Source organism: Suricata suricatta, chromosome 9, assembly GCF_006229205.1.
Source record: "Suricata suricatta isolate VVHF042 chromosome 9, meerkat_22Aug2017_6uvM2_HiC, whole genome shotgun sequence".
NCBI classification, from domain to species: Eukaryota; Metazoa; Chordata; class Mammalia; order Carnivora; family Herpestidae; genus Suricata; species Suricata suricatta.
Genome location: NC_043708.1, coordinates 80899937 through 80912324, shown reverse-complemented (window position 1 = coordinate 80912324; position 12388 = coordinate 80899937).

The following is a 12388-nucleotide window of genomic DNA, read 5'->3' as shown; positions in this document are numbered from 1 at the left end:
GTTCCACAATAGTTTCCTAGCTTCTGGTGGTTTGCTAGCAATTCTCGGCATTCCTTGGCTTGTAAAATCATTCTTAACAATTTTTCCTCAGTTTTGATTCTGGAAAACTTAGCACTTAGGATGAGATACAAAGCTATTCTTTTTAAATTCTCAACCTACCTTAACTTCAACATTTAAGATGTTATAAAGCTTATAGGGAAAAGAACCAGAAAAATTGTATCATTTATTATTTTCTTGAACTAGTGAGGTATTTTTTTCAAAAATCTGTGTCTTGATGCCATGATATGAAGTGTTAGAAAATGCAAGGCACAGAGCTCTCTTTATGTATGAAAGTATGCCAGATCTAGAACACAAAAGCCATAAACTACTTTTAGATCCCTGTTCTTGTATGGTAAAGAGCAGTGTTAGAATCTGCTAAGGCATATTGATGTGGTCATTTTCACAAATTATTACATATTCCTTCTCACTATATTCTCTCAAATACCAGATGTATGGTGTTCTCTTTCTATCCTAGTAAAAGTGTCCCATGGCCTAGGCATTTGAGAGTGCAACCACCAGCTATACAGAAGTCAGATAGACTTTAGGAGTTAAGTGGTGGGGACTAAAAGAGAAGGGTCACTGTATCAGAGATAACCAAAGGTTAAACAGAGAGACAAAGAGAGCCTTTTATTAACATTTTTTATATATTTTTATTTTTAAAGATATTATATGGTGATACAATATACATATATAAACATAATATATGGTGCGTCCAATTTAAAGGAACAATAATAAAACCAATGTCATGTACACAGGACCCAGCTTAAGAAACAGAACATTACCAGCACCTTTGAAGCTTCCTGCGTGCCCCTCCCACCACAGATAACTACTGAATTTGGTGTTAATCATCCTCTTGCTTTTCTTAACCAAATATACATGTAAATGTCCCTAAAAATGATTGTCTTACCTGTTTTTGAATTTTTTGTAAATGGAATATTATATTCATTCATATGTGACTTCTTTTATTCAAAATTATTTTATCCATATAATTCATTCATTTTCACTGCTGCTTAATATATAATTGTCTGAGTATACAATGAGATGTCCATTCTCTTATGGATAGATATTTTGGTTGTCTCCAGTTTTTTGCTTTATAAGAATGCTGCTGTGAACGTTCCCATACATGTCTCCTGGGGTACGTGTGCAAATGTTTCTCTAATTATATAACTAGAAGTGGAATTATTAATTATGAGCATGCTCCACTTTACTAGGCAATTGTTAACAGTTTGGTGTAGTTAATGGCTGATAAAAATGTTGCAGTTTTGAAAACTTGGACAAGTTTCAAATGAAAGGAAGAGAGTACCCAGAGGATTTGGAGAAGAAATCAATAATCATAATCATAGACAATATTGTTTACCATGCACAAAGCAAGTGTTTTTATTTTCAATTTTTTAAAATTTACATCCAAGTTAGTTACCATATAGTGCAATAATGATTTCAGGAGTAGAATCCAGTGATTTATCTTCTACATGTAACACCGAGGGCTCATTACAAGTGTCTTCCTTAATGCCAAGTGCCCATTTGGCCCATCTCCCCACCCACAACACCTCAGGTTTGTTCTCTACATTTAAAAGTCTCTTATGTTTTGTTCCCCTTCCTGTTTTTATATTATTTTTGCTTCCCTTCCTTTATGTTCATCTGTTTGTTTGTTTATTCTTTAATTTACATCCAAGTTAGTTAGCATATAGTGCAATAACCATTTCAGGAGTAGATTCCAGGGATTCATCCCCTATGCATAACATCCAGTGCTCGCTCATCCCAAAAAGTGTTTTCCCTAATGCCCCTTACCCATTTAGCCCACCCACCCCCCAGCAACCCTCAGTTTCTTCTCTGTATTTAAGAGTCTCTTATGTCTGGTCCTCCTCCTTGTTTTTATATTATTTTTGATTCCCTTTCCTTATGTTTGTGTTTTGTATCTTAAATTCCACATTAAATTCCACATATGAGTGAAGTCATATATTTGTTTTCTCTAATTTCAATTAGTATAATACTCTCCAGTTCCATCCATGTAGTTGCAAATGGCGAGATTTCACTCATTTTAGTTGCTGAGTAACACTCCATTGTATATACATACCACATCATCTTTACCCATTCATCTGTCGATGGGTATTTGGGCTCTTTCCATGCTTCGGCTGTTGTCAATAGCGCTGCTATAAACATTGGGGTGCATGTGCCCTTTCGAAACAGCATACTTGTATCCCTTGGATATGTACCTAGTAGTGCAGTTGCTGGGTCGTAGCATAGCTCTGTTTTTCATTATTTTTTTTAATGTTTTTTTTTTTAATTTATTTTTGATACAGAGAGAGACAGAGCATGAGACGGGGAGGGGCAGAGAGAGAAGGAGACACAGAACTGGAAGCAGGCTCCAGGCTCTGAGCTAGCTGTCAGCACAGAGCCCAACGCGGGGCTCGAACCCACGAATGTGAGATCTGACCTGAGCCGAAGTCAGAGGCCCAACCGACTGAGCCACCCAGGCGTCCCTGTTTTTCATTATTTGAGGAACCTCCATACTGTTTTCTAGAGTGGCTGCACTAGTTTGCATTCCCACCAGAAGTGCAAAAGGGTTCCTCTTTCTCCACATTCTCGCCAACAACTGTCATCACCTGAGTTGCTAATTTTAATCATTCTGACTGGTGTGAGGCGGTATCTCATTGTTTTGATTTGTATTTCCCTGATGTTTCGATTTGTATTTTCCTGATGATGAGTGAGGTTGAGCATTTTTCATGTGTATGTTAGCCATCTGGATGTCTTCTTGGAAAAGTGTCTATTTGTGTCTTTTGCCTATTTTTTCACTGCATTAATTGTTTTCTGGGTGTTGAGTTTGATAACTTCTTTATAGATTTGGGATACTAACCCTTTATCTGATAATGTCATTCGCAAATATCTTCTCCCATTCTGTTGGTTGCTTTTTAGTTTTGCTGTCTCCTTTGTCATGCAGAAGCTTTTTATCTTGATGAGGTCCTAATAGTTCATTTTTGCTTTTGTTTCCTTTGCCTCTGGAGACATGTTGAGTAAGAAGTTGCTGCAGCCAAGATCAAAGAAGTTTTTATCTGCTTTCTCCTCTAGGATTTTGAGGGTTTCCTGTCTAATGCTTAGGTCTTTCATCCATTTTGAGTTTATTTTTGTGTATGGTGTCAGAAAGTGGGCCAGGTTCAATCTTCTGCATGTTGCTGTCCAGTTGCCCCAACACTTTCTTGAAGAGACTGCCTTTATTCCACTGGATATTCTTTCTTGCTTTGTCAAAGATTAGTTGGTCATATGTTTGTGGGTCCATTCCTGGGTTCTCTATTCTGTTCCATTGATCTGAGTATCTGTTTTTGTGAAACTACCATACTGTCTTGATGATTACAGCTTTGTAATACGCTTGAAGTCCAGAATTGTGATGCCTCCAGCTTTGGTTTTTTCAGGATTGCTTTGGCTATTCAGGGTCTTTTCTGGTTCCATACAAATTTTAGGATTGTTTGTTCTAGCTCTGTGAAGAATGCTAATGCTATTTTGATAGGGAGTGTATTGAATATGTAGATTGCTTTAGGTACTATCAACATTTTAACAGTATTTGTTCTTCCAATCCATGAGCAGGGAATATTTTTCTATTTTTTTTGTGTCTTCAATTTCTTTCATAAGCTTTCTGTATTTTTTAGAGTAAGCATTCTTTTTTTTTTTTTTAATCTTTGGGAGAGAGTCAGAAAGCATGCACAAGTGGGGGAGGGGGAGAAGAGACTCTGAAGCGGGCTCTGCATTGACAGCAGTGAGCCCAATGTGGGGCTCAAAATTACAAACTGGGAAATCATGATCTGAACCCAAGTCGGACCCTCAACAGAGTAAGCCACCCAGGTGCCCCACAAAGCACGCGTTCTATGCAGAATGAGTGCCTTGGTGATGGTATCTCTGACTGAAGTAAACTTATCCATCTAAAACATGGTCATATTCCTTAGGCTGCTCTTTTGGTTTTCGGTAATTCTGTGTTTTACAAAATCCTCAATCCTGGGTACCAGTGACCCAAAGTCCAAAGAGCCTATGAAATGGCCCCATTTTCTCTTAGGGAGAAAAGACTGACCCAAGCAAATTTAGGTCATTCATTGAGAGAGGCAGAAAATCCAGGAAACCCATGGTTCCAATTCACAGTTGGAACTAAAGCCAACCTTGAAAATACAGCTGCCAGATGAGCTGTTTTACTCACTGCATTCACCTGCTTCTGCCTCTCACACTACTTACTGGAAGGAATGTAAATTGGTATAATCTTTTTTGGAGGCAGTTTGGTATTACCTATCAATGAATATTTAAAGCCTCATATTACACTAAAAACTTATTCTATAGAAACACTGGTACAAGTACAAACAGATGTAAGGATGTTCACAATAGTTTGTAATAATGAAAAATTGCAAACACTTAAAATTCCGCCAATAGGGGATGGTTGAAATTATAGCGTAGTCACACAATGTGATGCAATGAAGCTATTAAAAAAGAAGTCCCACAGAAAAGCATGTTGCAGATCCTGTTTTTATTAAAAAAATACATAAACATTTATGTATCTATAAATAGAAAAGTCAGGAAGAGATCACTTAATTATTAATTGTGGTAACCTCCTGAGTAGGGGTAAAGAGAGGGGGGCTATAATAAGAATTAAATTCTAAAAAGGATATTATGGGACACCTATGTGGCTCATTCAGTTGAACTTCGGACTTCTGATTTCAGCTCTGCTCATGATCCCAGGGTCATGGATAGGAGCCCTGCATTGGGCTTCACACTGACCATGGAGCATGCTTCAGATTATCTCTCCCCTCCTCTGTCCCTTTCCCCCCAATCATACACACACTCTCTCTCTCAAAAAAAAATAATAATAAATGGAAAAATTAAAAAAATTAAAAGAAGGCACCTGGGTGGCTCAGTCGGTTAAGCATCCAACTTCGGCACATGTCATGATCTCACGGTTCATGAGTTTGAGCCCTGCATTGGGCTCTCTGTTGTCAGGGTGGAGGCCACTTTGGATCCTCTATCCCCTGGTCTCCCTGCCCCTCCCTGGCTCTTTCTCTCTCAAAAATAAACTTAAAAAAATGTAAAACAAATTAAAAGGGTATCTTTTTTTTTGGTGCAAAAAGGTGATTTTATTAAAGCATGGGGACAGGATCATGGGTAGGAAGAGTTGCACCTAAAAGGATATCATTTTAAGGGGGGAAAACTATAGGGAAGATCACCTGAATTCAACCTGAGTTTCCTTAGGGCAATACCTTTTTTACAGGTATTATATATGCTAGCACCTAGTCCAGCATTTGACTGACACAGAGACCAATTAATACTACATGCAAGATGCACAAACACATGCATGTGCATGGATGGACACACACACACACACACACACACACACACACACAACCTGTGTTAAACAGCATCTGCAGTATCTGCAGTGGAATCATTATAGTCAGGAACTCGTTTACAATGAAGGCTCTTTGGAAGCAATGCTGTTCAATAGAACCTTGTGTAATGATGGAAATGTTCTATATCTGTGCGTTCCAATATGATAGCTCCTACACCAAATGGCTTTAAATACTGGATATGTGGCTAGTGCAATGGAATAAATGTATATTAAATTTTATTTCATAGTAATTAATTTAAATTTAAATAGCCTATATGCCTAGGATTAGATAATGAAGATTTGAAGGATCTGCTGAAATAAACAGGAAAATATACACCACACAAAATTTTGCATATCATTTCAAGAGATTCGGGGACTCTCTCAAGACCATCCATGTGTCCTTACATCAAAAACTTTGAGGCTGGGGCACCTGGGTGGCTCAGTCAGTTAAATGTCTGACTTTGTCTCAGGTCATGATCTCATAGTTCATGGGTTTGAGGTCTGTGTTGGGCTCTGTGCTGACAGCTTGGAGCTTGAAGCCTGCTTCGGTTTCTGTCTCCCTCTCTCTGCCCCTCCCCTACTCACATTCTATCTCTCTCTCTCAAAAAAAAAAAAAATGAAAACCATTCAGGCTGACTAAAACAATAAGATAAACAGGACTAGAGAGGGAAAGACTACAGAACCAAAGAACCAAGATGGAAAATGCTACCATTCAGTACCCCAGAAGGCAACAGACAAGGTATGAAGATAGCTTCTGTCTCCCCCCCTCCTCCCACCACAGAGCACATTTTCCTCACTGTATGTTAACTGTTTACTTGCTGTCCCCACAGTGGGCTGTACACTGCACACTATATACTCCCTAAGAGCAGGGACCACATCTATCTTATTCACCATTATATACAAAGAGCCCAGTAGAAACCTAGCACACAGTTGGCACTCAAATATCTGCTGAATGAATGAGTTTTCCCAGGCACGTGATTCTTGCCAGTCTTGGGAAACCAGAACTCCTGAGTTATGGAGGGTCTCAGTGATAAAAGGAATTGGCTGACTCATGAGAGATACAGGGTTTTCACAAAGTTGAGCAGATACTCAGATCCATAAAAATCTTGTCTCACCCAGGCTGTTTCTATGCTTTATAGTTCAAAGTCCCTTGTTAATATACAAGCCACGCCAAGACTTCCGTAGTCGGTGACAGTAAGCCACACATACACTGGGGCCAGAGGGCCAAATGTCCTCAAAGTCTTTCTCCTTGAATGTCTCCTCTATTTCTCTACCTCTGGAATTTGCCCACCTTCTCTCACATTGCCCCTCGACCTGCAATCCTTCTCTTACGTCTCTACTGGGCAAATTCTGACTCACTGTTCAATGCTTTCTCCCTCTGGGAAACCTGTGCTGGCACCACCTCCAGACAGAATTATACCACATCTCCAAGGTTCCCTTTGTATTTTACACATCTCATATGTGTGCTCTGCCAGGGCAGGACTATTCATTCACTTTGTATCCCAACATTAAATAATGTTTGGCATATAACAGGGCCAACCAGTATGGAGCACTAAAGGAATATAAACTCATTTGTTTTTTCCCCACCCACACCACTGCTGCTTCGTGTGTGCTGATCAAAGTCTATAGATTAGACTGTCTCATTCACATTGAAGAAGCCTGAAAACTAAAATTCAGGGGTACGCCAAAGAGATAGGAAATAAATGACAAAGAAGTAATAAAAGGAACAGAAAGGAGACAACTTCCACCTGAACAGAAGAGAAGTCAAAAGGCTGACAGGTAGAACTGCAGGGCAAGAAACAAGCAATAAGAGCATCCTGAATATGGTAAAGAGAATTTATGAAAAGCCCAGAGCTTACATCATACAATAGGGAAAGAATGAAAAGCATCCCCTGAGCCATGAAGGAGACAAAAATGCCCACTTTCACTGTGCTACTTCTATTCAACCTTGTACTGGAATCACAATGAGATATCCAGAGCAATTAGACAGACAAAGAAATAAAAGGCATCCAATTGGAAAAGGAAGAAGTAAAATTATCTCTAGTCTCAGGTGACATGAAAAAAATATACCTCACACACAATTTAAGAATCTATGCACAGGGGCACTGGGTGGCTCAGTGGTCTAAAGTGTCTGACTTTGGCTCAGATCATGATCTTGCGGTCTGTGAATTCAAGCCCTGCAACAGGCTCTTACTGATAGCTCAGAGCCTGGGCCCTGCTTCAAATTCTGTCTCCTTCTCTCTCTGCCCCTTCTCTGCTCATACTTTCCCTCTCTCTCAAAAGTAAATAAATGTTAAAAAAAAAAAAAAGAATCCACACATGCAAAACTATTAAGCTAATAAATTCAACCAAGTTGCAGGATAAATAGCAACACAAAAATCAGTTGTAATTCTATACACTAACAATGAGCTATCCAAACATAAAATTAAGAAAATAATTCATTTTATTATTTTTAGTTCATTTTAAATAGTATCAAAAAGAATGGGGAGCCTGGTTGGCTCAGTCAGAGGAGCATATGATCTTGATCTTGGGGTCATGAGTTCGAGCCCCAAATGGAGTGTAGAGATTACTTAAATAAATACAACTTAAAAAAAAGAAAAGAATAAGATGCTTGAGAATAAATTTAACCAAGGAGGTATATGACTTGTACAAAACATTGCCAGAAGAAATTAAAGATCTAAAAAACTGGAAAGACATTTTATTTTTATGAATTAGAAGACTTAATAATATTAAGATGGTAATACTACCTAAAATTTATAGATTCACTTCAATCCCTATCAAATTCCTATCAGCCTCACAGTCAACAAAAGGCAAAATAGACACAAGGGACTACATCAAAGTTAGAAACTTTTGTGGATCAAAGGACATAATCAATAGAACAAAAGTCAGTCTACAGAATGGGAGAAAATATTCACAAGTCATATATCTGATAAGGGGTTAACATCCACAATATGTAAAGAACTCCTACAATCCAGTAAGAAAAAATCAAACAACCTGATTGAAACATGCACAAAGGACTTGAATAGACATTTTTCTAAATGATGTACAAAAGACCAATAAGCAAATGAAAGGACGTTCAAAGTCACTAATCATTAGGGAAATGCAAATCAAAACTACAATGAAATAACACCTCACACCCACATAAAAAGAAACCAAACAGAAAATAACAAGTGTTGGCAAGGATGTGAAGAAATTAGAACACTTATGCGGTGCCTGGGTGGCTTAGTCGGGTGAGCGTGCAATTTTGGCTCAGGTCATGATCTCACAGTTCGTGGGTTTGAGCCCCGTGTCAGGCTCTGTGCTGGCAGCTCAGAGCCTGGAGCCTGCTTCCAATTCTGTGTGTCCCTCTCTCTCTGCTCCTCCCCTGCTCATGATCTGTCTCTCTCTGTCTCTCAAAAATAAATAAATGTTAAAAAAAAATTAGAACACTTGTGTATTGTTAATAGGATTGTAAAAATGATGCAACTGGTATGGAAAACAGTACGGTGGTTCCTCAAAAAATTAAAAATAGAAATATCATATGATCTAACAATCCTATTTCTGGATATATACCAAAAAGAATTGAATGCAGGGTCTTCTTTCTTAAAAACGTATTTATTTATTTTTGGGCAGGGGAGGGCAGAGAGAGAGAGGGAGAAAGATAATCACAAGCAGGCTCCATGATATCAGCCCAGAACCTGACGCAGGGCTTGATCCCACAAACCCATGAAATCATGACCTGAGCCAAAATCAACAGTCAGATATTTAAGTGACTGAACCACCTAGGCACCCAGATACAGGGTCCTAAAGAGATATTTGTACACCCATGTTCACAGCAGCAGTACTCATGAGAGCCAAGAGGTGGAAGCAGCCCAAGTGTCCATTAGCAGATGAATGGATAATTGAAATGTGGTACAGACATTCAATGGAATGTTATCCAGTCTTTTTTTTTTCTGAGTGCTATATTTTTTTTATTTTTTTAAAATGTTTTATTTATTTTTGATACAGAGAGAGAAGGAGACACAGAACTGGAAGCAGGCTCCAGGCTCTGAGCTAGCTGTCAGCACAGAGCCTGATGCGGGGCTCGAACCCACGAACGTGAGATCTGACCTGAGCCCAAGTCTGAGGCTTAACCGACTGAGCCACCCAGGCACCCTGTTATCCAGTCTTAAAAAGGAAGAGGTCCTGTCATAAGCTACAACATGGATGAACCTTGAGAACATTAAACTAATGAAATGAGCCCATCACAACAAGACAAATACGTGTGATTTCAATTATATGAGATATCTAAAGTAGTCAAGTTCATAGAAACAGAAAGTAGAATGGTGGTCGCCAGAGCCTGGAAGGAAGGGAAGAGAGGGGGGGTAGTAGTTTCATGGGTATGGAGTTTCAGTCATGCAAGATGAAAAAATCCTGGAGATCTGTCTCAAAACAATGTAAATATAATTAATACTATTGAATTGTATACTTAAAAAATGGCTAGGATGGTAAATTTTATGTCAGGTGTTTTTTACCAAAATAAAAAAATACAACTTTTGGGGCGCCTGGGTGGCTCAGTTGGTTAAGCGTCCGGCTTCGGCTCAGGTCAGATCTCACGTTCGTGGGTTCAAGCCCCGCGTCAGGCTCTGTGCTGCCAGCTAGCTCGGAGCCTGGAGCCTGGTTCCGGTTCTGTGTCTCCTTCTCTCTCTGCCCCTCCCCCCTCATGCTCTGTCTCTCTCTGTATCAAAAATAAATAAAAACATTTAAAAAAGAAATACAACTTTTAAAAATATTTTTGAGAGAGAGAGGGAGGGAGAGGGAGAGAGAGAGAGAGTGAGAGAGAGCGAGAGAGAGAAATGAGTCAGGGAGGGGCAGAAAGAGAGTGGGGACAAAGGACCCCAACCAGGCTCCGTGCTGACAGCACAGAGCTGGATGTGAGACTTGAACTCATGATCCATGAGATCATGACCTGAGCCAAAGTTGGATGCTTAACTGACTGAGCCACCCAGTTGCTCCCCAAAATCTAATTTGTAAAATCTCATTAGTCTTTTTGCAGGAATGGAAAGGTTTCTCTTAAAATTCATAAGAAACCACTAGAGACTTGAATAGCCAAAACAGTCATGAAAAAGTTGGAAGACTCACTGGTCCTGATTTCAAAACTTACTACCAAGGGCATCTGAGTGGCTCAGTTGGTTGAGATTCCAACTTCCACTCAGGTTGTGGTTTTGATCTCGTGAGATCAAGCCCTGAGTTGGGCTCACACTGGCAGTGCAGGGATTCTGTCTCTCTCTCTCTGCCCTGCCCTTGTTCATGTGCCTGCACACTCTCTCTAAATAAATTAACATTAAAAAAAAAATCAAACCAATGGCCAATGACTTCATCAACTGGGCCTAAGTTAAGAACCATCCATAAAAATTCTAAATGACTAGTTTTGGAGAGCTCCTGGGTTGGTAAACAAGAAGACATTCACATGCCAGGGGATGGCAGACTGTGAACTCTACAGAGTCAGAAGCTCCAATGCTCAGCACCCTTCAAGACTTTGTCCTATGTGACTCTTCATCTGGCTGTTCATTCATATCTTTTAATATCCTTTGTAATAAACCAATAATCTAGTAAGTAAACTGTTCTTTAAAAATTTGTTTTTAATATTTATTTATTTTTGTGAGACAGAGTTAAGACAGAGTGCAAACAGGGGAGAGGCAGAGAGAGGAGACACAGAATCCGAAGACAGGCTCCAGGCTCCAAGCTGTCAGCACAGAGCCTGACATGGGGCTCAAACCCACCAATCATGAGATCATGACCTGAGCTAAAGTTGGACACGGAGCCATGCAGGTGCTCTAGCAAACTAGAATTTAAACAAAAATTTGAAAAAAAGTTTGTTATGTGAGATGATTAAGTTCTAGAGATCTGCTGTACAACATTATGCCTATAGTTAATAATACTGTATTGTACACATAAAAATTTGTTAAGGGGTCGATCTCCTATTAAGTGCTCTTACTGTCTTACTGGAATAAAAAAATTAAAACTTATGAATCAAAGGACACTATGAATAAAATGCAAAGACAACCTACAGAATGGGAGAAAATATTTAGAAATCATTTATCTGATAAGGGTCTTGTATCCAGAATATATGAAGAACTCTCAGAACTCAACTACGAAAGACAACCAATTTAAAAATGGGCAGAAGACTTAAATAGACTTTTTCTCCAAAGATATATAAATGGCCAGGAAGCACATGGAAAGATGGTCAGAGATGCTCAAAAGGAAAATGCAAATCAAACCCACAATGCAAGAACACTTCACTCCCACTATCACACCACAATCAAAACAATAGAAAGTAACAAATATTGGTGAAGATGGGGAGAAATTGAAACCCTTGCACACTGCCAGTGGGAATTTAAAATGGTCAGTTGCTATGGAAAAAAAGTTTCGTTGATAAGTTAAACACAGAGGGGCACCTGGCTAGATCTCAGGGTTCTGAGTTCAAGCCCCACCTTGGGTGTAGTGATTAAATAAATAAATATGAATGTTCATAACACCACTATTCACAATAGCAAGAAGGTGGAAACAACCCAAATGTTGATTAACTGATGAATGGATACACAAGTGTGGTATATCCATACAAGAGAATATTATTCAGCCATAAAAAAGGAATGAGGTACTGATAAATGCTATAAATTGGATAAACCTTAAAAACAGTATGCTAAGCAAAAGAATACAGACATAAAAGGTCAGATACTGTATGATTCAATTTCTATGAGAAGTCCAGAACAGGCAAACCCAGATAGACAGAAATCAGATTAATGGTGACCAGAGCTGTGAGGAAGGGGAAATGGGGAGTGACTCTTTAATACATATGAGTTTCCTTTTGGGTAGGGGAGATGTTCTGAAACTAGGTAAGCAGTGATGGTTGCACAACGTTGTGAATGTACCACATGTCTATCTTAATGTACCAAACTGCCTATCTTAAGATAATCAATTGTACAATATGTGATTTTTACCTTAAAATAAAAAAGTAAGAAAACCAAAACACACAAG